At 35.4% G+C, this 27,626-nt stretch overlaps 1 protein-coding gene across 4 annotated transcripts in view; it reads right to left on the bottom strand.

Moving 5' to 3' along the window:
- LOC143255363 (protein turtle-like) overlaps nt 1-27,626 on the bottom strand; it is a 303,979-nt gene that overhangs the window by 252,226 nt on the left and 24,127 nt on the right. The window lies entirely within an intron of this gene.

Raw genomic sequence — 27,626 nt, 5'->3', positions numbered from 1 at the left:
AAAGCTTATAAGCATGTCAAAGCTAAACATGTAGAATTTAGTAACTGTGCTACTTTCTGAAACTCACGAGATTTTTACAAGACCTATTCTATGCGTTCTTCACCATTACGTTAAATATTATGTTTTATTAGAAATTTAGTATTTCACAACTTAAAATAAGCCAGCGAACTCTAATATACTCCCTCCCATACACAATAGAATTAGTGAGCGGTTGTTTTTCAACAGCAGCTTCTGAGTTTGTAAAATTACACAAAATGTGGAAACATTATCAATTTAGTATTGGGAAATAACTATGTTTGAAAAGAATATGAAGATAAAGGAAAGTTTTATTCATCTCATTTGTGCTTGCGATACGTGCTTCCCACGTGACCTTTCTGCAATTGTAGTATTTGCTTACAAATGATTAAGTCTTATTTTGCAAGTCATTTTATTAATACAGTAATACGTAAATCATCAACAAACATCTATACGTTTTTCTTCTAAACATTACCATAAGCAATTTATCTTTGAACCTCTTCCCAAAAGAAATCTGAAACTGAACAGATAGAAGTATAGTTAATACATAGTACTTATATACATTAGTTTAGCTTACGAAAATTTAATAAAGTACAAAAACGAAAACAATTTGATACAAGTAAATAAAAAAGCCATAATTTAAATCTTATTATAAAAGTTATTTAAAAAGAGGGAAAACGCATTCCCATATGTCACGAACCGTCATTATTCAAAACTTTTAATTCAACTGAGGAATAACAAACTAACCATCGCGAATTTAAACATCTTTCAGTTCTATAGACGATATATATCGGTGTATAAACACATTTTGTTAGGGTCGAAGACGGTTTTGAACTTGTGAAAAAAACTGACATCTTTAGAACAGTCCGTAACATAACATGCATTGCGTCAGAAACATTTATATTGTAGCACGTAGTTCGTACTTAATTGTATGCATATTCATAATCCAACTACAGATAGCGTATAATATATTGATATCGCTAAACAGTTTCACGGTACATATGACACTAGTAATGATAAATACAAATATGATAGTAATAATCACACCTGAACCTCACATTACACACAAATACATTACGTTTAAGTGGAATAACCTCAAATATCAGCACGCAATGACAGCAATGTCAACATATATCCTTCATAAAAAAACACATGGTGGCAAAAATTATATAGGAGATTAATCATCAGATCTACTGGTTCCAATTACGTATAAGATAACCCACCTTATTTAGTTATTTCAACTACATATGAGATCACACATCACATATAATTGTACCTATTACATATTTTTTCATTAAATAACAGCATAACAAAGTATAAAAAGGTTCTAAAAAAGAGAGTTCCTATTTTGACATTCATTCAATAATCTTTAACAAAAACATTGGAACTAGATTTTCTGTTAGGGAAAACTTTCCTAAACATAGACACGTTTATTGTGATATTTAAGAGTGTTAACAATTATATCCTGGGGTAGATTTTTCGATGTTCACGTAAAATCAGAACTACCAACAAGTTTTTCTATTAACCAAAAAATCATAACTAATCGTCTTAGAGAGTTCAGGTTCTCATCAATAACCTTTCCAATAACAGTTTTCACTTATGAGGAACTAAAAACCTTTATTATTAACCACTCAGACAGCCTGTTTATTGTTAAGCACAAAGCTACACACCACGAGAAGTAAAACCAGTCTTTAGCATTACAAGTCCTCAGACATGCTACTGTGCCACTTGGGTGCCAACCAATAAGAAACTATGGGTAAAATTTATTATCCAAAATTCCATTTTCATCTCACATCTTCACATTCAAACATATAAACAGTTACCTTTGCACATAAATAATTTTACAATTACATATCATAAATGATGTAAACATTATTAACTGACTACAAGACGATATAATCAAGAATTAACAATATTTAAATTCAAGGAACAAATGTTTAACCACTAGCAAAGTTTAGTCTTGTTAGCTAAACCTAATGATATTTTTTTAATGTGCAAGAAAGAAACTGAGACAATTGTTTTATATCTATTAACTCGAATTAATCGCCATACAAAACACAAACACGCAAAATAAATATAACAGCATTAAATTGCACGAGGACAAAGCGTAGTGAGATCAAGATCCTACAAATAAATAATCTATGTAGCAAGTGCTTAAAATTTACATTAAATATATCAGTGTTTAAAGCTTTTTTTACAGTAAATTTCGATTAAGGTTCTTTTTCAGATTATATTAGGATTCTTTCGCATTAACACTTTTGATAAGGATTTACTAAAACAATTAGGTAAAAACGCTACAACGAGATTTCTTTAATACTACTCTACTTCCCCTGTAAGTTTACGTTTCCACATTGCTTAAATCCGGTGCTCGATTTCTTGCAGTGTACACAGCGTGAACAACCTATTCTGTAGCTTTGAGCTAAAAACAAAATAAAATAAAATCGGAAAACAAGAAGTAATTAAATTTGTAATGTTAAATGACATTAATTTTTAAGCACGTATGAACTCTATCAAGTAGTTATCTACATTCATTTTCTTTGTTTTAACTGTTTCTTTAAAACTTAAAAGTAGAAAATGGGCTATCTGAGATGCACCCATCGCAGGAAATCGAACCCAAATCCGCCCTCAAGTTTACCACCCAGCCTAGAGAAGGAACATCTATATTTATAACGATGCCACCCTACCGTTGATACTACTGTCGAGATGCTAACAGTTTCTTGGACACAGTCAATAGCACGAATATCGTGTACCACTTTCAAAACTGGTAATTAAAACCTCACAGTAGACGAGGGTAGCACAACAACACAACTAAAGGAAATGGTACGCTTTTCTTCTTTACGGATATATATTTTTATGTTATTTCACCTAATTAGCAGATCGTATCATCAAACCTTTAAAAAATATATATATTTCTTTCAGAATACAAATGCACACTGAACAACACAGACTAACTTCTGAAAACAGTGGTTCTTTCTAAAATACCGGTCCAACACCGTGTAATGCACTTCTGACAGTCTTAATTAAATGACCTCTTCCCAACGCACACAAAAGCCAGGCGAAAAAGACCTTTCTACAGGCGAATGCGCGAACTATTTTGTGATCTTGATTTTGGAATTAATGCAAGAATTATATATTACATGTTTGAAGTGCGGCTAATCCGTAATATCATCTCAGACAGGCACATACTATTGTGCTAACTTCTAACAAAATGATTGGTAGTAGAGAGTTCCTCTTTCACATCTTCGTAATAAAATAAGATGTATTGAAGCTTGTCACCTCACAAAAAAACAGATTAACATTGCTGTTACTGTCCTGGTCGTTATAGAGCAGGTTCGACGATATCAACGTGTTGTAAACAAGGCAGCTTTCATGGAAGTGTACGTTAAATATCAGTAGATTTAAGAGTATGATTCACCCAGCTCTAGTTATAATTTCCGACTTAAGAGAGCAGCAATAATGCAGTTAAATTCATCCACTGACTTGTAGTTTGGTTCGTTTAGAAAAGAAAGGAGGGTAATTTTTCAGTATCCATCTTCCATTTAAAATCTGGTATTTTTTGACCAATAAAATTCAGTTTATATCAAACCATACAAGGGCATTTCTGTAACTGGTGAGCCAAAAATCACTTCCATATAGTAAGGTGACGGGCAAATAAATTGTGCTCATCTAACACTTTGTAAATACCGTTGCTTTAATTGACACACCAAATATTCAACATTCATAATTTTTCATAATTCCAAACAAACAGAATCTTCATTTCGATTTGGTTGCTACGCAGAAGTGACATCATCAGTATAATTGGTTTAGGTTTCTTATCTAAGCCAAATTAGTATATGTACATGTGGAACTCCTCTCTTTTTGCTATTCAATAGTGTATATGTCACGTTGCGTGCTACCAAATATTCCATGATTTGTTAAAAGTTCCACAAGTTTCACAACATATAATCCTAAGATACTGAAGAATGGCAGTTTTGAGATACTTGGTTACGATGTAGCTCTACTTAAATTTCAGTCCAATTTGGACTGCAGATAAATGTTATAAACAGGTCAAGGTGTCCATACTTCATAATGTAACAAATGGTATATTGCGTGTGTTCATGCATACATCTGAGGTCTTCTGTAAAAATTAAAGGTAAAAATCACCAACTGCTCAACATTTCTGGCATTTCCATCTACTCTCACAACGTCTCTTAGATGAATTTAATTTTCTATCTTCAATTCCTTCTGATTCTTACAAATAATAAACTCTACGCCTAAATTTCTTTATACATAGGAATAGCACATTGGTAAAAAAAGATCCCATGCCTTCAAAATAGTGTTAAACACATTTCCCATAAAAATTAACCTGTATGTATCTTTTGCAGTCATTTTATTGTTCACTAAGAATTTTTCCAATGAGAAGATTTCTTCGCCAGACTGAAATGATAATTATCTTCTTTCTAAAATAGCAACAGATATTGTGATTAGTGTCAGCTACTTTTTTAATGTTATCCCTTCAAATAAAGTACAATATCTCTCCTTCCATATTCCTCTCCAACCATCAATATTGCCACTTCATCCAAAACTGGACCAAACTAACAGTTGTGTTTTCCTGCAAGTTTCTTTTTTAAATCAGCATGAATAATAATTTTCAAATCTTCTGATATATGGATCGTGCAAGTGTAAAGTTTCTTGCAAAACTAAAACTAAATTTGTTACAGCTCCTGAAATACTCGCTCCTCTTTGTTTAGCTTCTTCTTCTGAGTTTCTCAAAAAACAGATTAGTGCACACTTGTGCAATCCATCGGGAATAGCTTGTAATGAACTCGTACAAAGGCATGTTTGGCCTTGTATTTTACATGTAGGCGTGTAGCCTTGTTTGTACATTTCTGCAGCCGCAAAAGAAGTCATTTGTAAGCAGTTGTTATACTTCCTAATTTTGGCAATAAACTGATGAGATTCTTCGTTATTTCCTTATAATAATGATTTTAATGGTTGGAGCTTCAACTAGAGGCAATTAAACTTTACCACCCGAACAACACATTGAAGGATCACCTGATCACTTCTTTGCCAAAGCGTCCACAAACTGTGATCATACCACCAATATCATAGATTATTTGATACTCATAATTGAATAAAAAACCACAGTGATATGCTGTCAATTGTAATCCTTGCCTTCTTATTTTTATTCAGTTTTTCTACAGCTGCCTCCCTCACTTCTTCAAATCTAAACGTATCAGATTATCGTGCATGTATTTCAGTTCTTACAACTCTTCAGTTTTAAGCTTTTCTGCTCTTTCCCCTTTCTTTCTCTTTTCCTTGCAACCTCCGAACTATTTTTTTCGAAAAAGACTTTGATGTGGCTTTTCTTGACATTTTAAAGATTAACCATAAATAGTAATTTATCTTAGAGGGTTAATATTTAACGAGGCCTTAAAGCCATTTCATCGCATTTTATCTTAAGAGAAGAAGTGATCAGTTCTTTTTATCAGTTCCCTGCTAAAGAAATGGCCTGTTCTTTATCCTAATTTTTTGCTAGAGAAGTGTTCGGTTCTTCATATCATCTTTCTGCTAGAAAACTGATCGGTATAATTAAGCACAAAACATCAGTTCGTCTTGTTTGCCGTGGCATAGTGGCTCATAAAATGGTTGAGGTTTCGTTTCCGAGTACAAACAAATAATGAGCAAACCTACTCGAGGGCTATCTACGATAGCCGTCCCTAATTTAGCAGTGTAAGACTAGAGGGAAGGCAGCTCGGGCTACTCTTTTACCAACGAATAGTGGGATTGACCGTCACATTATAACGCCCCTACGGCTGAAAGGGCGAGCATGGTTGGTGTGACGGGGATTCGAACCCGCGACCTTAACCCACCTGGCCATGCTGGGCCTGAGTACGGTACATAAACGACTTAAGTTTGATAATAGTTATAGAAAACATTAGCCAAGTTTTAGAAAATATCTACAAAAGATGATGTGAAGTAGAGAAAATGATAATTTCACGCAATATATAGAAAATACGAGGTCTGTTCAAAAAATACGCGGACTGACGTCATAAAACAAAATGTACTTTATTTAGAAGTTACAGGTCTGGGACCCCTTCAAAGTACTCTCCTCCCCAACGCACACACTTATCCCAACGGTGTTTCCACTTGTTGAAACAGTCCTGGTACGCTTCTTTTGTAATGTCCTCCAGCTCCTTCGTCGCATTTGCCTTAATCTCGGGAATCGTCTCAAATCTTCTTCCTTTCAAGGATCTTTTGAGTTTGGGGAACAAGAAAAAATCGCAAGGAGCAAGGTCAGGTGAGTAGGGGTGGGTGGGGAAGAACAGTGATCGAGTGTTTGGCCAAAAACTCACGAGTTCTGAGGGCTGAATTTCGCAGCAATGCGGTGCATCTTCAATTTTTCGGTCAAAATCTCGTAACAAGATCCAACTGATATCCCACACTCTTCAGCAAGCTCCCTGACAGTCAGACGTCGATTTGCTCGCACCAGGGTGTTGATTTTGTCGACGTGTGGGTCGTCAGTTTACATGGAAGGACGTCCAGGACACTCATCATCTTCAATGGACTGTCGACCATCCTTAAAACGTTCATGCCACTTGAAACATGTCGTACGATTCATAGCAACATCACCGTAAGCCGTGTTAAGCATAGCAAAAGTTTCAGTCGCAGATTTTCCAAGTTTAACACAAAAGTTCACAGCAAGTCGTTGCTCCTTCAGGTCATTCATTCTGAAATCCGCCAAACAAAAAAATCGCACTTCACTTAAAACCGCGTAGCTAATACACAAATGAAGATATCTGCAATCGTGATATGGCGTCGTAATCAGCTGATCTGTGCGAACCTCGCGAAACCAAGCGGATTCCTCTGGAACCAACTGGAGCCGCGCAATTCAAACAGTCCGCGTATTTTTTGAACAGCCCTCGTAATACTAATGTAGAAAAATTAAAGCATGAATAATACTAATAATGCAATGTAAGTTTAATTATTAAGTCTTTCACGCACTTACCTCTTTGCTACAAATTAAAACCTGACATCAACAACTTTAAGTTGAGACAGACTAGTTCTCCAGGCTAAGTAATACTAAACATCCGGTTCACGTGATTTTAATATCTATGTGTATATATTTTATCACACTCATTAAATACAACTCTTTATTCTCTTGAAAAAACAGTGAACTATTCCAAAGCGCTAGAGTTTTGTGCCTCGTTTGAAAAACCATTTCAACTTTTGTATGGGATCTTGTGTACTAACTTCGTAACCAAAATAATTAGCTTTTCTACACCACTTTGTATGATTAGTGCAGTAGTTATTTGTAAACTTTTCTATAGCTACATATAAATACACACACTGCTGGCCAAAATCTTAAGGCCAATGAACATAAAGAAAAATATGTATTTTGCGTATTTAGACTAAACCACTTATTTGAGTAGAGCTTCGAAAGGTAAAAATAAGAAAAGGGAAATAAAAATAAACTTGTTTAGCATTTAATAGGGAAAATGTGAACACTATGAAATTAGCCTAAATACTAGCTAGTCCAAAAGTTTAAGACCATACTAAAACGATGCGTTAATCGGTAAACACGTAACAAAATTTAGTCATTTGTGTTCAAGCATTAGTGCTGTCAAATCTCTCACTGACATCTCCTGTGTTACATTGGGTAAAAACATGGCAAAGGCTAAAAACGTTGACAGAGTTTGAACGTGGCAGAATTGTCGAGCTGCAAAAGCAAGGTGTCTCTCAACGTGACATCGCTGGTGAGATTAGGCGTAGTAAAACTGCTGTTGCAAATTTCTTAAAAGACCCTGAGGGATACGAAACGAGAATATTAAGTGGTCGGCCCAAGAAAATTTCGCCGGCGTTGAGCAGGAGGATTCGACGGGTTGTCCGGCCAGACACCAGCCGATCGTCGAACCAGATTAAGGCCTTTATGGACGCAGAATGCAGCTCAAATACAATAAGACGGCATCTACGAGAGAAAGGCTTTAAAAACCGTAAACGTCTTCAAGGTCACGCCTCCTTCCACACCACGAAACAACTCGGTTAAACTTTGCTGAGAAGCACCAAATATGGGATGTAGAAGATTGGAAGAAGGTTTTGTTCTTTGATGAGAAAAAAAATAACCTGGGTGGCCCAGATAGCTTTCAACGTTAGTGGCACGATGAGGATATCCCACCGGAGACATTTTCTACTCGACACAGTGGAGGAGGTTCCATCATGATCTGGGTTGCTTTCTCCTTTCATGGAACAATGGAACTTCAGGTTATATATACAGGGGCGTCAAACAGCAGCTGGCTACACTGGCATGTTGGAGAGAGCATCCTTATTGACTGAAGGATCTCGCTTGTGTGGAAATGACTGGATCTTTCAGGAGGAAAACGGTGCAATCTACAATGCCTGCAGGACAAAGGACTTTTTCATGGCGAATAACGCGATTCTTTTAGACCACACAGCGTGCTCGCCCGAACAGAATCCCATTGTTTGGGGGTGGATGGCAAGGGAAGCCTATAGAAATGACGTCAATTCCAAACAGTGCATGATCTTCGTGAAGCCATTTTCACCACTTGGAATAATATTCCAGCCAGCCTTCTGCAAACGCCTATATCGACCATGCCATAGCGAATGCTTGAAGTTATTCGCAATGACGGCCGTGCAACTCACTACTGATACCTCTTGTTGGGCATTTCCTACCCTGTTTAGGGCTTCTTTTTGGTATGGTCTTAAACTTTTGACCAGCTAGTATTTAGACTAATTTCATAGTGTTCACATTTTCTCTATTAAATGTTTTCCTTTTTATTTTTCCTTTTCTTAGTTTCATCTTTCGAAGCTCTACTCAAATAAGTGGTTGACTCTAACAATGCAAAATGCATATTTTTTCTTTATGTTCATTGGCCTTAACAGTGTGTGTGTGTGTGTGTGTGTGTATTACACTGGTTACTTGTCAGATTTTATAATTGTCTATATAGTGAATACAGTGGTTACTTGTCACTTTTCAAAGTTGTCTATATAATTAATACAGTAGTTACTGTCACTTTGGCCCGGCATAGTCAGGTGGGTTAAGGCGTTCGAGTCATAATCTGAGGGTCGCGAGTTTGAATTCCCGTCGCATCAAACATGCTCGCCCTTTCAGCCGTGAAATCGTTATAATGTGACGGTCAATCCCACTATTCGTTGGTAAAAGAGTAGCCCAAGAGTTGGCGGTGGTTGGTGAAACTAGCTGCTTTCTTGTCTTACACTGCTAAAGTAGGGACGGCTAGCGTAGATATCCCTCGTGTAGCTTTGCGTGAAATTAAAAAAACAAACACTTGTCACTTTTCATAGTTGTATATATAATTAATACAGTGGTTACTTTTCACTTTTCATAGGTGTCTATATATTTAATGCAGTAATTACTTGTCACTTTTTATTGTCTACCGTGTATGATTAATGCACAAGTTTCTTGTTATTTATTCATTTATTTAATGCACTGGGTGTTTGTGAATTTTATGTATAATACATGTTCACTGCGTTCTCGTTTGTTACTTGTTTTCTAGCAGCTTCAAATGTTTAATTTAGCCGTCCACATTTTCTCACATTAACATTCAAGGAAATAAGACGTAGTAGTACAATTAAGAAAAGAGCAGCGGATGGTATGACATTTCTTATGCTCTTAGGCAAATCGCAAGTAATAGTTCACTAGTACAGAAACATTTTTTTCCTTTTATACAAGTAAGAAGAGAGTCATTAAAGCTAACAGAAAGTGTATTGTAATACGTGCAAAACCATACACAAGTGTATTTTAATAAATATGCAACCTGAAAAGTAAACTTTGTTATGGCTTTCTCCTTTCATTATGTGAGCTTTCCAACTTGTTTAACCAATATTCTTTTCCTGGTAAACCAACTTTTCATTTGTTAATTTATTTATGGTATTCTGATTGGTGGAAAAAGTTTGTATCCTTTCAAAATGTTAATTACTACGAATCACATGGCAAATCCATAGCATAAAACTAGAGGATATTGTAAGTACAATGAGTGATATAATATTATCCATCAAGAATACGTTTAGAAGGAACTATAGAGCTTAAGTACTGTTTTGTCAGGAACAAACATTAGTTCGGGTGTATGAAGCATTAATAGGGCTGGCATGGCCGAGCGCGATAAGGCATGCGCTCGGAATCTGAGGGTCGCGGGTTCGCATCCGAGTCGCGCTAAACATGCTCGCCCTCCGAGCCGTGGGGGCGTTATAATGTGACGGTCAATCCCACTTTTCGTTGGTAAAATAGTATCCCAAGAGTTGGCGGTGGGTGGTGATGACTAGCTGCCTTCCCTCTAGTCTTACACTACTAAATTAGGGACGGCTAGCACAGATAGCCCTCGAGTAGCTTTGTGCGAATTTCAAAACAAACAAAAATGAAGCATTAACACACGTGTTTTAAGCACTCTATAGTATCAGGAATTATATGTCGTAAATTTAGGCATAAGAAGCATTAATACTCGTGTTTTAAGCACTCTACAGTGTTAAAATGTGAAGTTGATGTAAAAATGTTTATGATCAACTTTACAGCAAATAATTGACTAAGTATTCTTACCAATTAAGTGTCAGCGTGTGCTAAAACGTATGTTAAACGTAACCAGCAGCGATTTATATTTAACGGATATATAGATATGAGTGAGTATCTGTGAATACAAACAGTTTTGTATAAACGTTAGCAGATCTTACCGACTTTTCACGTTACATTTCTCACTATGATTGAACAATAGGCTTATATTTCTGTGGATTACTTGCAAATGCTCTTAGTGGAATCCAATACTGTAGAATATGTCAATTTATCTTACAGGTTTCGGAATCCCTGGAGGCTTAATCATAAAAAAAAAGGTTTTATACAGATATGTGTCCTTAGTTGGATATATTATCAATTTATTACAAACACCCAACTTTACATATTTCTGGATAATTTGTTTCCCTTCAGGTGACAGATACCAATAAAAGTAAATCAAAGTGAGAAAAACTCAAAACACAAGCGCTTTTGAAAGGCGGTCATTTCTTCTTCAGGATCATACCAGGAATGTTTTTATTTTGTATCAAGACTTATTTAACCTGCGTCTTTTTCTAACATCATAAAAATAAAGTACATGATCATTATATGTCTTGATTTACTTCAAAAGTGAAATGCCATCTAATGGAATTTGTTTCAACTCCTTTTCATTCGTGATTTGCATGGCATCAAACCTGCGAACTGCAGTGGCTACTCCCAGTTTCGTACGTTTTTAGAAGTCCTTGAAATTCATTAAGCTGGAAGACCATCTCGTCTTCCTACAATTCCGAACGTTCTAATGAGCTGTTCTAAGGATAAACTCCAATAACACTTAGTCCAATTCATAACTATTGAACAAAATGAAGAGAATGTGTAGCTCGTTTACATCAATCTGTTCTGTAAGTGATGAAATACGCCTAATTTTGTTTCTGCAAAGGATGTACAAGACTGGAAAAATGTCTCAGTACAAAAGATGAAACAGCGCCTCCTTTCATTTCAACAGCAAGTTGCATTAAAGTTTTTAAACAAACTGCATATAGCTTATTCTCCATTTTATTGCATCAGTTCATGTAACATAAATAATTAATTAAATTGTGCAAGGAAGGCTGTAGGTGTTATTTGTGGAGAGAGGTTGATCATTCCTCAAGGTGGTTGAGGAGAGCTTTAGGGGCTCATATACAACAATACATACACAGTGGGGGAGTAAAAACGGCACGGTCCACTCCTTAGCGGCAGCCGAAGGTAGGGATGACACTATAAACCCAAAGGGGGCGGGGAGGGGAGAAATCACACACAGCAATATTTCGTCGCACATTAGAGAATTACATATGACGTTTATAGAATTTATAATAACCGAAACTTGTATGACATTGCACAACTGCCATGCAACTGCACAGATGACAGAAAGAAGAAATCCAAGTAAATATTAATCATTTATGTCTTATTTTGCTATACTATGTTTCAATAGAACAATATAAGAATACGAATGTTTAACTTTCTAGATTAGCTGAAGTGAATCCATCCGTATGTTTTTGTACAACTCGATATCTGTAAACAAGGATGGTTACCCGTTGCATTGTGTAGGTCTGTACTACTGTAGTCTAGTAGTAGTAGAGTAGGAATATTTATATTTAGATAATGCTTTGAAACAAGTATGAAATCGAAAACATTTCCCAGTCTTGACGTCACAAATGCACACATTTGATATCTTGAATGCATATCCTTTGGAAGAATCAAAAGCCCGCAATGATCCATGTTGCTGCTCTGTTAAATTTGCGCCAACTACACCGCTGCTAAAAAGATTTGTTACGGCCACCGCTACACAGATGAAAGTTGTAAACTCATTAAAAGGGACCTCGTCTGTTATTATTTTATAGACCTTTGATAACGAAAGATGACTTACGATAATACGTAAATAATAAATCCTTATTTTTAATACATCAGCAGAGCTACAAATGCTAAAGCCTACACACTTTATGCGACGTGTGTATTATGGCGGGATCCACTGACACAGCCAACAATGGAGTTACAAATGGGGGCGGCAAGACAAATCATTTGAAAACAGCGAAAAAGTGAAACATGTATTGTGTTTAATGTGTGTTTCTTTAATTTAATATTACAAACCATCTAAAAATCTCTTTAGGTACAAAATGTATTTACATTTTTAAACTCTATACTTTGAAATCGAATGGTGCGAGATAGGAGCCAGCTCCAGGCCGTATACTATGAATAGAAGGCCTGTGATCCTGCAACATATTCCTCCAATCCCCTCTCCTTCTTTGCTCCCAGGGAACTTTCTCAGACCTCCCATAATCCATACCATATCCATATCGGTGAGAGAAATGCAGGATCCGGGAGATATTGCATCGAGTCAGAAGCAATCGAGTTGTGTAGTTAAAATAATAAAAATTGTATTCCCTTACGAAAATCGGGGGATATTATGGATCACGCATCAGTATGCGTATGCAGAGATTTCCTTGTGTTCACTCTACAGTCCACAATTCCTTTTCGGATTTCTGTTAGTTTCTGAATATGTTAGTTAGGTTGAGGTCTGGCCAATGAATGTTTTTGGCCACCCTCGAAAGGGGGGGGTTGTGGCAAAAATTTGCATTTTGAAGTACGTTTTTATTCGCTAGATTGAGGGCAAGTCCGAGGATACACCGTTGGTTCGCAGGCGACCGACTTTTGCTAGTTGTTATTGCTGAAATTTATCATTAAATTTAGTTAAATAAATGATACATTTTACGTTCCAGAATGGAAACCCGTGACATTTGGATGCATGTCTTGCATGATATTTATTAATATATACTTTAAAGTTTGGTAAACATTGGAGTTAAACGTGGCAAAACAGTTGGACGTTTTCAATATTTTCCCTTGCATAAAATGTAATTATAAGGTTAGGCATTTTAGCAAGCTTCGTTCACATTTTTCTTTGGTTCTTGAGCATAAGCTGGGATTTGTTGTCCCATGTGGGGTTAATGGATGTAAAAGACCATTCAAAAACATCAGATGCTTGAAAAGACGAATAAAAAGCATGGATGGTTTGCTGATACCAGTATACATGATAATGAAGCTGATGGTGAATGTGCCGAGTACTTTACGGAACAGAGGTATAAATACTCTGACAGTGATGAGGCAGTTGATGGTAATAAGGAGATGGTTGTCACAGACAAGCGAAGAAACATAGCTAAAATAATTCTGCATCTGCGTGAAAATGAAAAAAAAATACTTACAAAACTATAAGTAATTTTTTAAATTTGTCCTGTTCTATTATGGCTGCCAAAGATGAACATTTATTCCAACCCATAAAATGAATCTTGATCAGTGAGGGGGATCCTAGGAATAGTATAGTTGCAGTGATGGAAGCTTGCAAAAAAGAAAGTCTTGACTTTCATTCCATGATTGAATGTTTTACTGACCACAATAATTTCCAGTCTTACATTGAAAATAATTTGGCATTTGTAAAACCTGTTGAGTATAACCTGGGAATTGCTGGTGATGGGAGACATGACACAATGCAGTATGTTTCTTTATCAGATACTCTGAAGTGTTTGCTTAAACATGATGATATTTTTAACCAGGTTGTTTATCATCACCAGTCACCTGATGATTGTCTTAGAGATGTCGTTGATGATGAACATTTCAAAACCATCCATTCTGAAAAGAAACTCCCCTTGCCCTTCAAATCATTCTCTATTTTGATGAGTTTACAGTTGTGAACCAGGCTGGAATACGAGCTCCTGCTTATAAATATGCTGCTTTCTTCTATCAGTTTGGCAATATTGAACCTACTTTGAGATCTCAGCTTCACTATATATTATTAGCAATCTTGGTGAAGAGCCAAAATATAAACAACATGGCCTAAAAACAGTGATGAGACCTTTGATTGAAGAACTATCTGTTCTTGAAAACATTGGTATTCACATTGTCAAACCAGAGGGAACATTCAAATTCAGAGGTGCACCTCTTGTTGTTGTTGCAGATAATTTGGGAAGCCATGCTATTGGAGGGTTTCTTGAATCATTTTCTGGTCTCAGATCATGTAGATTATGCATGGTAACTCGGGATGATTTAAGAAAGTTGACTGATACTTCAAAATGTCCAGAGAGATCTATTGCATCCTATAATTACCAATTTTTAATGGTCGAAACTGAACCGACTTTGTCAAGTACAAAGTTTTTTTGGTTAAAAAAAAGATCGCCCCTGAACGTTCTGCAGCAATTTCATGTGGCAAATGCTCTACCACCTGATATATTACATGACCTTTTTGAATCTGGCTTGATGTCAGAAATTTTAGTTTTACTCATAGATCAATATTTCTTGTCTGGATACTTCAGCCTTCAGTACCTTGCAGGCAGAGTGAAGGAGTTCCAATACAAAGGAACTGCTAAAATCAATAGGCCTGATATTGATATTTTGAGAGGGTCTATACACATTGAGCAAAGAACTGTGTAAGTTTGGTGTCTCTTAAGGTTATTTCCATAACTGGTGAGTGATGTAGTGCCAGAAGGCAACAACAGATGGGCAGTTTTGTTGACTCTGCTGGATATGGTAGAATTGATAATGTGTCCATCAATGTCATATACAAGCACTGAATTCTTAAATGATGTGATACAACAGTTCTATTCTCTTTATGAAATAGACTTTCCAAATAGGACTCTGAAGCCAAAGGGACATTTTACTTTGCATTATCCAGAAATGACCCGGAGATTTGGTCCACTAAGGAATGTGTGGACCATGAGATTTGAGACCAAATAGTTTTTGTTGATGTTGCAAGACGTACCAAAAACAGGAGAAATCTCGCCAAACCAATAGCAATGAGACACCAGTATAAACTCTGTTCACATTTGGAAAGCAATGGATTTCTTGGAATAGATGCCTCTGACCTGACTAATCCTATCAGATTGCCTGTGAATTCACTCAGAGAAGAGCGAAACCTTGTCAGTGCATTTGTTGGGGAAGGCAATTTTGTCACTAAAGCATCAGGTTATACAGTCAACTGCCTCGCATACAACACAGGGGCAATGGTTGTCATTAGCTATGAATTCGCCAGTCTTCAATTTTCTTCAGTGATCTGTTGCTTTATTCTTTGGGGAAAACCTTTTTTGTATTCTCAAAGATAACAAATTGTTGATTATCACAGGCATCTTCATGCTTACATTGTAAAGCCAATGAGAAGCTATGAACTCCTGAGCATTCCAGATCTTTATGATCATTACCCATTGCCTTGTTATGTGAACAAAGGTGAAAATATAATCATCCTATATCACTATATTCGTGGCGACTGAATGATGACAACTTTTAAACAGAACTCGGTAATCAGTAAAATATTTTAACCTATTTTATGTAAATTTGTTTCTGCCTTTTTGTGACACATTTCATCACAATTTTCAAACAGAGAGAACTTGTGTCATATTAATGTATCATGCATATTTGCACCAAAATCACCACTGTCATCACCATCTATTGAGGTCAGACTACTTATATTTGCTTTCACCTTTTAAATGTTACTATTTATTAGAGAAAAAACCAAATTACTTATTTAGCTGATTTATACAAGTCCTGCTGATGTTAAATTTATGGAACTTTAATATATCTTTTTGGTGTTTTGTAGTTGTTCTTCAATGACAACTTTTCTGCATGTGTATACATATGACTCATTTCTGATCAGTACCATACTTTTAGATTCCAGAGAGATGGCTTTATCCTACCACATTGCCTACAATGAAAAAAAATATTGTGGTGTCAGTGGATGATCTGGAATTGTTGCCTAGCAAGATTTCTGACAACCTAAATCTGGATGTAGATGCTACCAACTTGTCAGCTCAAGTGTACATGGAAGACTGGTAGGACTGGGTGGATGTTCAATGGTCTGACATTCTAAAACCACGAGCAAAGTTGCGCGTTTCTCTGGTTTCTAATGCTGGGGCTTCTGACGGAGAGATAGTTGTTGTAGTAAGTCGTTTGTAAGAATGCGCAATCCATTTAAATTTGAATGATTATAATCATTTATGTAGTCATTGGAAATCACTCAGCGAAAACTTTGTTCCAAAGAAAAGAAGTAAAATTGTTCAATATACATTATTCAACATGGCACAATTACGGTTGTTAATTTTTTATTACAAATTTAGACCCGTTAAAAATGTATTTTTCACCAGAATCCACCGAACCCTGAAGTACCTTCAAGCAAGCAGAGTGCATCTTCACCCGGTCCCAGTATTGAACAGATTCAGTCCATATCATCATGGTAGGATATGTCCTCATGAATGTTAAACAGATCTTTCAATCTGTTGGAGAAATGGTTTCATCTTTCACTTGAGACATTTAGGCCTTAGTTAGTATTTCATTGCAATCAGTCAACCCCAATTTGTAAGTGTTTTGAACTATTTGATATTTTCTTTGGTCAGCATTTTAGAAGTCAAGCTTTAGCCAGTACCCTTTAAGCTGGAAAATTTGTCAAGTCTGCCTAAATCTACTGTTTTCCTGTTGTCGCAAGGGAAGCCTGTTGAGAAATAAGGTCGCTTCCATTTACTGGATGCAGTCTACACTGAGGTTTCCAACTATACCTTTTAAGTGTTGTGCAGTGAATACCATGTGTACCATTTCTGATTACAAACGTGTAATTATATCTCTTCAGATGTCTTCATCTGTACTTGATAGCCTGTCCAACCTCTATTTTCCAGATATCCCACTTCAAGGCAGTATGACCAAGTAGTGGATGAAATATATAAGCGCCACCCTCAGCTGTAAGATGCCCCAAATCTAACACCCCAAGATGTTCGTTAAGTACTATCCACATGTGCATTATGTTAGGTTTGTTATTAAATATATTTTCATCACAAATATATTCTTTTATCTATACATTTGACTTTATGAGCCCAATAAAATTCGTCCTAAGGTGCATAACAAGAATGACCAAACCCCCACTTGTGAGGATGTAAATGTATTCTGCAAGAAATATGTTCATTAGTTATAAAATAAATTAAATGGCATTTTTATGTTGCATAATATTAATGAAGAAACAAGTGAAAAATTTTGTGGGAAGTTGTATGTTTTAAAATACATACAAGTACATATATCTACCAAGGAAGGGCTGTGGAAAACACTATTTTGATACTTTGAAATATCTTTTATTTGTATACGATGTAATGTGACTCAACTAATGAAACTCAACTAATTTGACGCTAAAGAGAATACATTGTCAAGATGAACTCGTACAACTGATTTATTAACCAGTATGTGTACGATTTTCAGTTTCTCAGATTAAACCTGTAAATGCCAAAAGTGGTTTAAAAGAAATACTGTTTAAAATAATTATAGTTATACCAGGGCAGGTTTGTTATTCATTCTGAATAGAACTATTTCTGTCAATTTTAATTGCAGGAGCTGTGGAGGATGAGGCTTCGTCAGAAATTCTAGAACAACAGAAAGCGGAAGGATTCATCATTGCCTATAGTCCAAGAAAGAAATAGACGAACACTGCAACAGATAACACCCCATCTCCAAACCACATCTCAGAACAGAGGCTATATGGATTAAAGCAATACTTGTGTGAAAAGCCAGTTGGGGAGGTTGAAAACCCGTCTGCATTGCAGAAAAAAGGGTGATCTTTGTAAAGTGGACTTGCTTATGGACAAAACTCTGCATGATCGTAAGAAATTGGTGATTGACAACACTCCTGTCAATGATCTTATAGAACATTATCCTTTCCTTGTGGCATCACCAGCACAGCTATTGAATGAATTTAAGCGGCAAGGAAATGATGCAGAAAAAGGAGTATCCAACTTTCTCTCTCAATATAAGGACTCTGTAGATTCTTACCTGCAGGACAGAAACGTATCGCCAGAAAATAATCCATTGCTGGCATTTCTTATGAAACAGTCCTCACACATGCCTGATGTTACATCTAGTATTGCCATTCTTGGTATCCCTTTTCTTCTAAAAGAAAGTGAAAGTATCATGGTAGATACTGAAGTTAGGGAACCTGCTGAAAGTGGTATATACATTCAATGTGGTTCAATTTCTCAGTTTTGTGATCAGGAATTCAAACTATATGTTGATGGCTTTGATATTTGTGCCACTGAAGATTTTGTGGAAGCATTCACTATGTATGTAGGGAGTTTTTATATCTTCAACTTTGCATTTCGAACAAAACTCAAGAAAACTTTCAACTTTGTTGAAAGAGTTGTTCTGAAGCTCTATGATGAGTCCAGGAAATTGCCAAGTCTGAAAAAGATGCAGATAGATGTGTTCTTCAGTTGCTTGATCTATTGAGTGTCAAAAATCATAGCAGAGGGAAATCAGTCAAAACGTCCAAAGGTAAAGGAAGAGGAAAGTGTTCAAAGCCATAAGGTATAATTTCGATCTGGTAATAGTAACTTGTCATGTGTATTTGATCCAGGGTGAATTTGCACAAACCATGTGTAAAGTTCAGTTGTTTATTTTCAAATTGTTGCTGCATTTTGAATTTTATTTTGGTACATGTATATTGATGTACACTTGTGTTCAGTTTGGAATAAAAATGGTGCTGCTAAAATGCATTTTATATTTTTCAAGATGGTGGCAGGTTACTGGGACTTAGGTTGAATCATCAGATGGCAGCAGGGTTGACTGCTCAGTGATGGTTCTGCTGACCATAACTGACTGACGATGGTCTCTTTGCCTTACAGTGACATTGCAGAGGTGGTCCTGACCGGATCTACATGACTTACCTTCCGTGGTCGTTGGATAGTCATAATGACAACAGTCCACTGTTAATGGATGGTCATAATGACAACCGCTTCTTGGACAAATAGGGTCACACTGACTATGTCATGACCACTTTGTAGTGGTTTGCAGGTAGACAATGAGACTATTGGCAGGTAGTCAGCATTGGTCAGAATGACTACCTAACGAAAGTCATAACGACTATCATAAAGCAGTCAAATTTATTACCTGCCAGGTATCCCTGCCATCATCACCTGACTATTTTCCGACTACACAATAGTAAAAATGACTCATATTTAATGGTCATATTAGGTAGTCATCAATTTTGGCGACTACTTGGAGAGTCTTTTTTGGCACCGCTTGACTAACTGATTTACTATTCACAAGTCGTCGTCTTGACTAGTTCTTATTTTGAGTGTGAGCCACCGCTCCACACGTTCCTCCGACATATATTTAGAAAATAATCCTTGAGAAATCCGTCTTTCACAATTGATACCATAAACAATTAGAAATACCAAAACCTTTTTCGAGAGAAATCTAAACTACATTTTTTGAGGGAATGATGAACATTTACAAGTCCAAAACTGTACAATACCGTTTGAGTCTTTTTTTCTGTTCCCAGTTAAATTTTACCGCCATTTTAGTTGGCTAAACCTTTCTTTGGGTAGTCCCACTATCGAGTTATATTACAGTACGAACTACTGAGCTTATTGAAGTATTAAAATTTATCTTCTTTTTTATTGAAATATATACCGATATACACGGCAATGTAGGCAAAACAAAATACTAAAAAATAATTTATTCAATTCCTGAGATATGACTTTTTTTTTAATCACCTTTTCAAGTCAATTTGAGATTCTACGATATATACTGAACGCGCCTTTGGTGTGTACATTGTCTCTTTCCAAAATCCTGTTTATACTGCAAACTTAAATCACAATTGAATTACAAAATTCCTGAATCAGTGACATCGTCATCATTTATTGTGTTGTTTTATGGTACTAAGTGTGGGTGTCGTATAGCGACACAGTAAACGACTCTTAAGTTTAGAATGAATGCAGATAATTCAAAATTACGAAAACAAAAAGAACGACGAAAACTGAAAGATCATAATTTGCCTTTTTTACGTTCTCAATTACGACTGAACAACAAAGAGATGGAAACGACTAACATTATAATATAGGACTATGAAGAAAGAATATTAGCCAGGTCATAAAAACAGTTAAAACCGGCGAAAATTCAGTGCATAGCATTAAGGATAACAAACAGAAATCGTTCCAAAAATATAGTATCTGGTAAGTGAATGGCTAAAATCGAAGGAGGTAGCAAGGATGTATAAAACCTGCTTTAAGAATTCTTTATTGGTAGCTTTCTAAGTACAAGCTGAGTGAGAATTATATCTTCAATCATATTCTATACGCAGATGAAGAGTTTAGGAGTATATAATTATATGCACGATTGTTAATACAAAACACGTTAAACACTGTTTACGGTATCTCCTTTTTGCTATAAAATTACGACCTTAAAAACTGCACTAACAAATCGTGGTATATGATAATCTGGCTTGACACAATACTGGCGATTTAGCGGAGAAGACACCAGGAATTACAGCTTTCCTTATTTCAGTGGAATTGATAAACACAGTGTGACTAAATCTAGTAAAATTTGAAATGTCCACACCCAGAAGCCGAAGCTATTCGTTTCCTTCTGTCGCAATGCATATAGACAACTTATATTATTCACATACACAAAAGCATCCAAATTTGTTCTTTTTTAACACAAAGATATGCAATGGATTATCTGTGAGGTGCCCGCGATGGGACTCGAGTCCTGGCATTTAGTGTTTTAAGCCCAAAAGCTTGCTGCTTAGTGACATTGCAAATACAGAAATCTCGGAGAATAAGAATTGGGCATTTGTAGAATAAACAGAATAAAAAAATGTATTAATTCATTCTGTCTGCTTATGAATTTCTTTTCCCCAGAAATCCTCATACAATTTTCAAAAAAGAACGTCCAAGTCTGGCAGATGACCTCGGAAAATGGCGTCATCTGTATGGCCTGGAACCCCTATTAATGGGAGATAAATCGTTCCCAGAAGGTCACGCAGGGCTTAGGAGAAGGTTTATAAGGTTGTCAAAACGGATTTGGTATAGTATATTCTTCTCATTATTTTCCATCCTACTAGGGATTTCCGAGGCGCCATGTTTAAAACTGTATTCATAACCTTAATTACAAGCAAAGAGATCAAACGTGCTCATGTTCTACAGGTTGGTGTATTAACTTTTTTTTCTTCTGATACGCCCACTTCGTTGGAATTGTTAGAAATAATTGGGGATAATGGAATAGTTTGAATAGTAAAGTGGGGTCTCCGTGGATCATGAGAAGTGTGGTTGTTTTGTATACTAGTTATTGTACAAGATGACAAGAAAATACGTTAACCTAGATAAAGCGTACACTTTTTACAGATTTAAAAATGAATAATTTCAGTCCTTCGTGAAAAACTGACCAATGTAGAGGTTTATTACTTCGCTTGCGTAAATTTTACCAACATATATATTTCTTAGACACACAGAATCAAGGCACTCTGTATTATTGTAGCATACACTAATTCACTACTTCTTATATATTATTTCTGACTATATTATAGAACGAAAGTAACTACATAAGTCATTTTGATGTTTTTGTTAAATATGAAAACCTTCAATTTGGTTAAGTATGTCAATAATCAGGAAGTAGATATATATAAATATACTATCAGTTGTATTTGTATTTTATATTCATCGCAAGTCCAGTAAATTTATCTACCACCGTCTCTAATTTTGAACTACTAGGAAACAGCACCTTATCTTCCAACATTCGAACTAAGAGATTGGGTACCACTACGATATCGCACCCGCTGCTTGAAGTGCATATAATATTTAATGATATCGTACATCTTCGAAAGCGTCTAGAGACCTACAAAAAAAAGTTAATTCTCACTCAGGTATTAACAATAATTAAACATTTAGAAAAATTACAATTGCAAAAAGTGTTCTTTTGAAATCTTCTTATTGGAATTTATTAGGAAATTTCATGACGACGAGAAACCCACGTAAAGTGAAAATGTATTCTAAATGGTATGTGTATTAAAAGTAATCAAAATAAAGTATACAGTACAACGTTTTGATCTTCTTCAGTATTCTCCAAGTCAGCAAAGAGTTTGGAACCTGAAGATGATCTAAGAAGGTCAAAACATTGTTCTGTACTTTATTTTAAAAGTTTAAGTACTCATACCAGCAGTCTTTAGAATACCTTATTAGGAAATTTGTTTCTGGCTTCATTAAGCGCAAATTTAATTTCAATGTTATATATATGTTATACATTCGTACAGTGACAAAATGATTTTCCAACAAACTGTTAATCTTGTAAGACAAAGTTATATCGTGAGGCACGGTAAGTATTTCAGTATATACACAGATTGGTAGTTTTAAGATATATCCGTTTAAAACACTTACGCCAGAGGAAATAACTAATTCGCTCAAATGAAATATTCATAAGCAATGTTTTACGAAGCAAAAATTGATAAGTTTCTTTTGTTCATTTAGAGCATGAAAACAGGAAATAGCATACACCGCAAACATGTTAACCTGCTCCAAAATCGAGTAACACTAAAGAAGATACTTGAAAAGTAAAATACAATAAATTGGTGTCCTTGTAAGAATGAAGCGGCACAAGGCGTAAACGTGTGTAATGATGATATGAATTAGATGCTCAACATTAACCACATTAAATTGTTTCATATCAATAACATAGCGTACAGTTTAATGGATATACAACGCTACTGCACAAACAAGGCTTAGTATCAGTTTCATCACGCTGTTGATGAATTACAGGCACTCGCACTGACATACGCTACAAATATAAAAGGTATATTGTACTGTTGTAGGGACTGACTTTAGGGACTGTTATTGATATGATACAATTTAATGTGGTAATACGACCGAATACATCGGTGAATTATAAAACTCACCATTGTTATAACACGATTAATTAATTATTGAATCTTAAGTCTTAATATTACTGTGATATGGTGACTTGATCCTTGATTTTGGAAACTAGGTTATCACTATAACATGACTGACTAAAAAATCATATACTGCTTCAAAGTGTCCATTAATTATTGAGTTTATTTATAAGAAAATACAGTTTTGTTGTTCTAAAACAAATGTTTAAAATGTTATGGAAACGTTTTACCCACAAATAAAACTACATTTTGTTTTCGTATCTTCTTTCTGATTTCACAATTAAATTTAAACTTAAAAATGATCTACTTACTCTACGTTAATATTGTCTACAAATGTATTGTGGCCACTGTGAAACCACCTACGTTTGTAAACATAAATAAATAAATAAAAATACGTGTTTAGGAATTTCAAGCAGAACTGTTAACCATTGTAAGTCCACATGCTTCTCCCATTCAAATATACTGTGAAATCAGTATACACATTCTCTACTTTTAATACATACTGTGAGATTAGTAAACACCCTTACCAAGTGATAACTTTTAATACATACTGCAAGATTAGTAAATGTCCTTAACCAACTGATAACTTCAAAATTGTAACACCAGGATCTTAAACTACTAGGCACTAGTTAAAGAAACTAATGTGCATCTCAAACGAACATCCAAGTATAAATAGTTACCCTTGTTTTGACATTCATTATATTAAATTGTTATTAACTTCTGTAAAATTTACTTATTTCTTCCCCTCAGAATATTTCGTGTATATATTCGTGTTTCTTGTTTGATACATATATACTACGTGTGTATGTTGTATAAACATATTTTAGATTGCTGATGACGCAAGGTATAAATCTCCCGAAACGTCCGAAGATTAAACGTTTCGTTTTACTGTGGTGATCCTGTTTTTGATACGACTGACTTCATCAATGAGCTTAGAAACTTATCTTACTTTAGTATGGTATTCTGTCTGTACTTCCAATTATTTATTGCTCTATGATATTATGTTTAGGCTTAAAGTGCATGGACTTTTAAATAATCCAATGCTGAAGAAATCGTGGATATTAGCTTTGTAAAACTAAATAAGCAAAATGTGCGGATAAATCAGTTCATGGAATTTTATAGCGAAATAATGAGGACAAAATATTACCTTTAAATCTACAAAATACAGTATCATAAGTTCCATTAAGTATGGTAGTACTTAATAGAAGAGATCGCGATGAAACAAAATGGCGTCCATAAAAATCGCCCGTTAAAATCACCTTTAAAGTGTCTGAATATTAAAAATATCCAGTTCACAGTATTAACTTAGCAAAACTAAAGCTTAGTGTTCTTATAAAGCCACCTAAATCGCTATATACGTGTTTATGGAGTGAATGCAAATTTCACTATTTCAACAAATTTTTATCAAACTAAATAAGTACAGACAGGCGTACTTTAAAAAATAACAAACCTTATCACTCGAATTCTTTCACAGATCTCTTCCGTCCGGGGATACAATTATTACTTTTTTTTACCGAAAAGGACAATAGTGTGTGTGTGTGTGTGTGTGTGTGTGTGTGTGTGAGTATAAACCTGATGATAGACTACTTTGGGCACATAATTAGATTTGAGGGTGGAATGGTAGAGATCCTAATAAGTAATACAAAATCGAATCGGGTATAAACGCACCCATGCCTGATTTTGTTGGCGCAAAAGAATGTATCCAATAAAAAGGAAACAAACACTTATAATAAAATATTTTTACATTTTATAAAGACGGGTGAAGATCGATATGTACATAATCTAGCCTGCTGTAGTAGTATAGGAAGTTTCAATACCAAAAATATTGGTTTTAGAAAGTCAAAACCACCAAAACTGAGTTACTCAAAATTTTAAAAAAAATTAGCTTTACTTGGACTCAGATTAAACTAACACAATTTCAGTGATTTGCTAATGTACGGATAAATTATTTTACGTATTAAGTTGTTGTTTGTTATAAAGCACAAAGCTACACAAAGGGCGATCTATGCTCGGCCCACCAGGAATAATGAAACCCAGTTTCTAACAGTTTAAGTCCGCAGACATACCACTGTGCGAGTGAAGGGGCGTTTTATATAACTGAGGGAATACCCTAATCGAATAGTTAAATCTTTCCGTCACTCTTATAACGCACCTGTAGGGCTGTAACTAAAGGTCATCAAAACCATTAAAGGTTGCTTATTGAAGTTTGCGAAAAGCTACTCGAAGGTTATCAACGCTGGCCGTCCACAATTTTGAGGTGACAGGCTAGAAGAAAGGAAGGTAGTCACCATCCACCGTTAACTCGAACTATTCTTACCAGTGAAAACTGGAATTGACCGACACATAACATCTCCATACGTAAAAGAGACAACATGTTCGGTGAATGTGATGAACTCGCGAACCACAAATTGCGAGTTGAGTGTGCTAACCACCAGACCTTGGAAAGCGTCAGGGATATTAAAAAGCGTTTGTTGAATTTTGCACAAACATACTTGAGAGCTATCTCCATTAGACGTACCTACTTTTGAAGTTATTGACTGGAGGGAAGGCAGTTAGTTAACCCCACCACTATTTCACGGAACACTCTAATCAAATTGTTAGATCTAACCACCACTTCTATAACGCATCTACTGCCACAACGTGCGGAGTTTGGTTATTTTTAGTGGTGGTAATTGGGTGCGAACTACGGAACCTCAGATCCATAGTCCGATACACAAACAAATATACTGCATTCTGTTCACCAGAGATGTTTCATTTACTTAAAAGATTTGGGGCTCGGATTCATAGTCCCCACCCCAAGAATAATATCAATTATGGTGTTCTGTTCCTAACTGGGGATGTGGGTCACTATCAAGTAGAATCGAGAAATGGGCCCACATGTGCCAGTACCTGGCGACGCCTCACCATACCACTAAAAATAATTGATGCAACAATATAACACAAGTATATTTGCTGAACAATGCTATTTGCGTTAACGTTGAATTAAACAATTGGATTTCAAATTTTGTAGGATGATTAAGTAATGGACAAAACAAATATGTATGTATACTTCGGAACTGTATATAAAAGTATCAGCTATGGTTTAAACTTTTATTTTTGAAAGTGAGGTCCATCCGATATGCACACTTTTCGAACATAATGAAAGCATTTGTGGTACACAGATGCTACATTGGAATTTGCACTCAACATTTTATTGAGTGGTCATAAAAAATATATGAAACAAGTGGCATCTAGTCACAGATCAAACTATTATGTGTCAGACATTTTACTCATTTATTTATTTTGTATTTCATATTGACGTTTGAAAAAGAGAGTTGAACTACCTTAAGAAATCATTGGCACTACCAGGTGGTGAAAAAATAATAATGTCAAACGCGCACATATTTACTGTGAATTTGTAGAGTTCGACGGTAATTAACGTCACGTGATATAATTTAATGGTGTGTAAGCGAGTTTTTTTTTTCATTGCCAAATATCCGCAAATTTACCACAACCGCCGATTAGTACGTTTTTATTTGATCTTTAAACTCCTTTACCGCACCGTCATTAGACAGAAAAATTCCATTCAATCACATTTCTTCTCCAACTATTCTTGATTATCGTTATAATACTTATTACTACTATTCAACTAAATAATCAGAAACTGAAACCAAGGCAACTGTTTAACTACCAATCATTTATAGAAAAATGTTGAATCATCACAAAAATTCAATCTTAAAGTGAGGCAACTGTTTAGCTATCAATCGCTTATAGCCCAGTGATGGAGATGAAACAAATAGTTAAGCAGGTAAACTGTTTACTTGTTGTTTGTTAGTTATAGTCAAATGATCCAGTTAACACAAACAGTGACCTGACTCAGGATTTATAGCATTAATATACATGTTAATTTAATGAAACTTTACGTGTGTTTTCCTTGCTCAGTAAAATATCCAGCAGGTAAATACATTATCAGGAAGCTATATTAATCACAACACTACATATTTGCTATTATGGATATTTGCATCCGTTATGTACAGTTAAAAAATGCAAGGAAAGTATACAGGGTAACAGTCCTCACTTCGAGAAATACAATTAGGTGAAGTGGGGAGAAAGTCTTTATTAGAAACATAACAGCTGCTTTAATTTTAATTACATATTTAAGGGTGGAGTATGAACTTGTCATATGTTCTCAACTAGAATTAACTAAGCTGAAATATTACGATTAATATTGTGAATTAAAATGTTCACGACAAACGCTGAATTATCTAACACTGGAGAGATTTATATAGCGTCAAAATTAAACTAGTTTTTATCAAAGTAAGTGTCTGAGAATGATTTTATTAAAGCTGACACACGGCTGCGTTAAGCTCTGGCTCATATATATTGCTTGTATACACGCTTATACGCATTTCACTTCGAGCTCGTGAA

The sequence above is a fragment of the Tachypleus tridentatus genome, chromosome 7 (genome assembly GCF_004210375.1).
Source record: "Tachypleus tridentatus isolate NWPU-2018 chromosome 7, ASM421037v1, whole genome shotgun sequence".
Classification (NCBI taxonomy): domain Eukaryota; kingdom Metazoa; phylum Arthropoda; class Merostomata; order Xiphosura; family Limulidae; genus Tachypleus; species Tachypleus tridentatus.
This window is presented reverse-complemented; position numbering and strand designations above follow the sequence as displayed.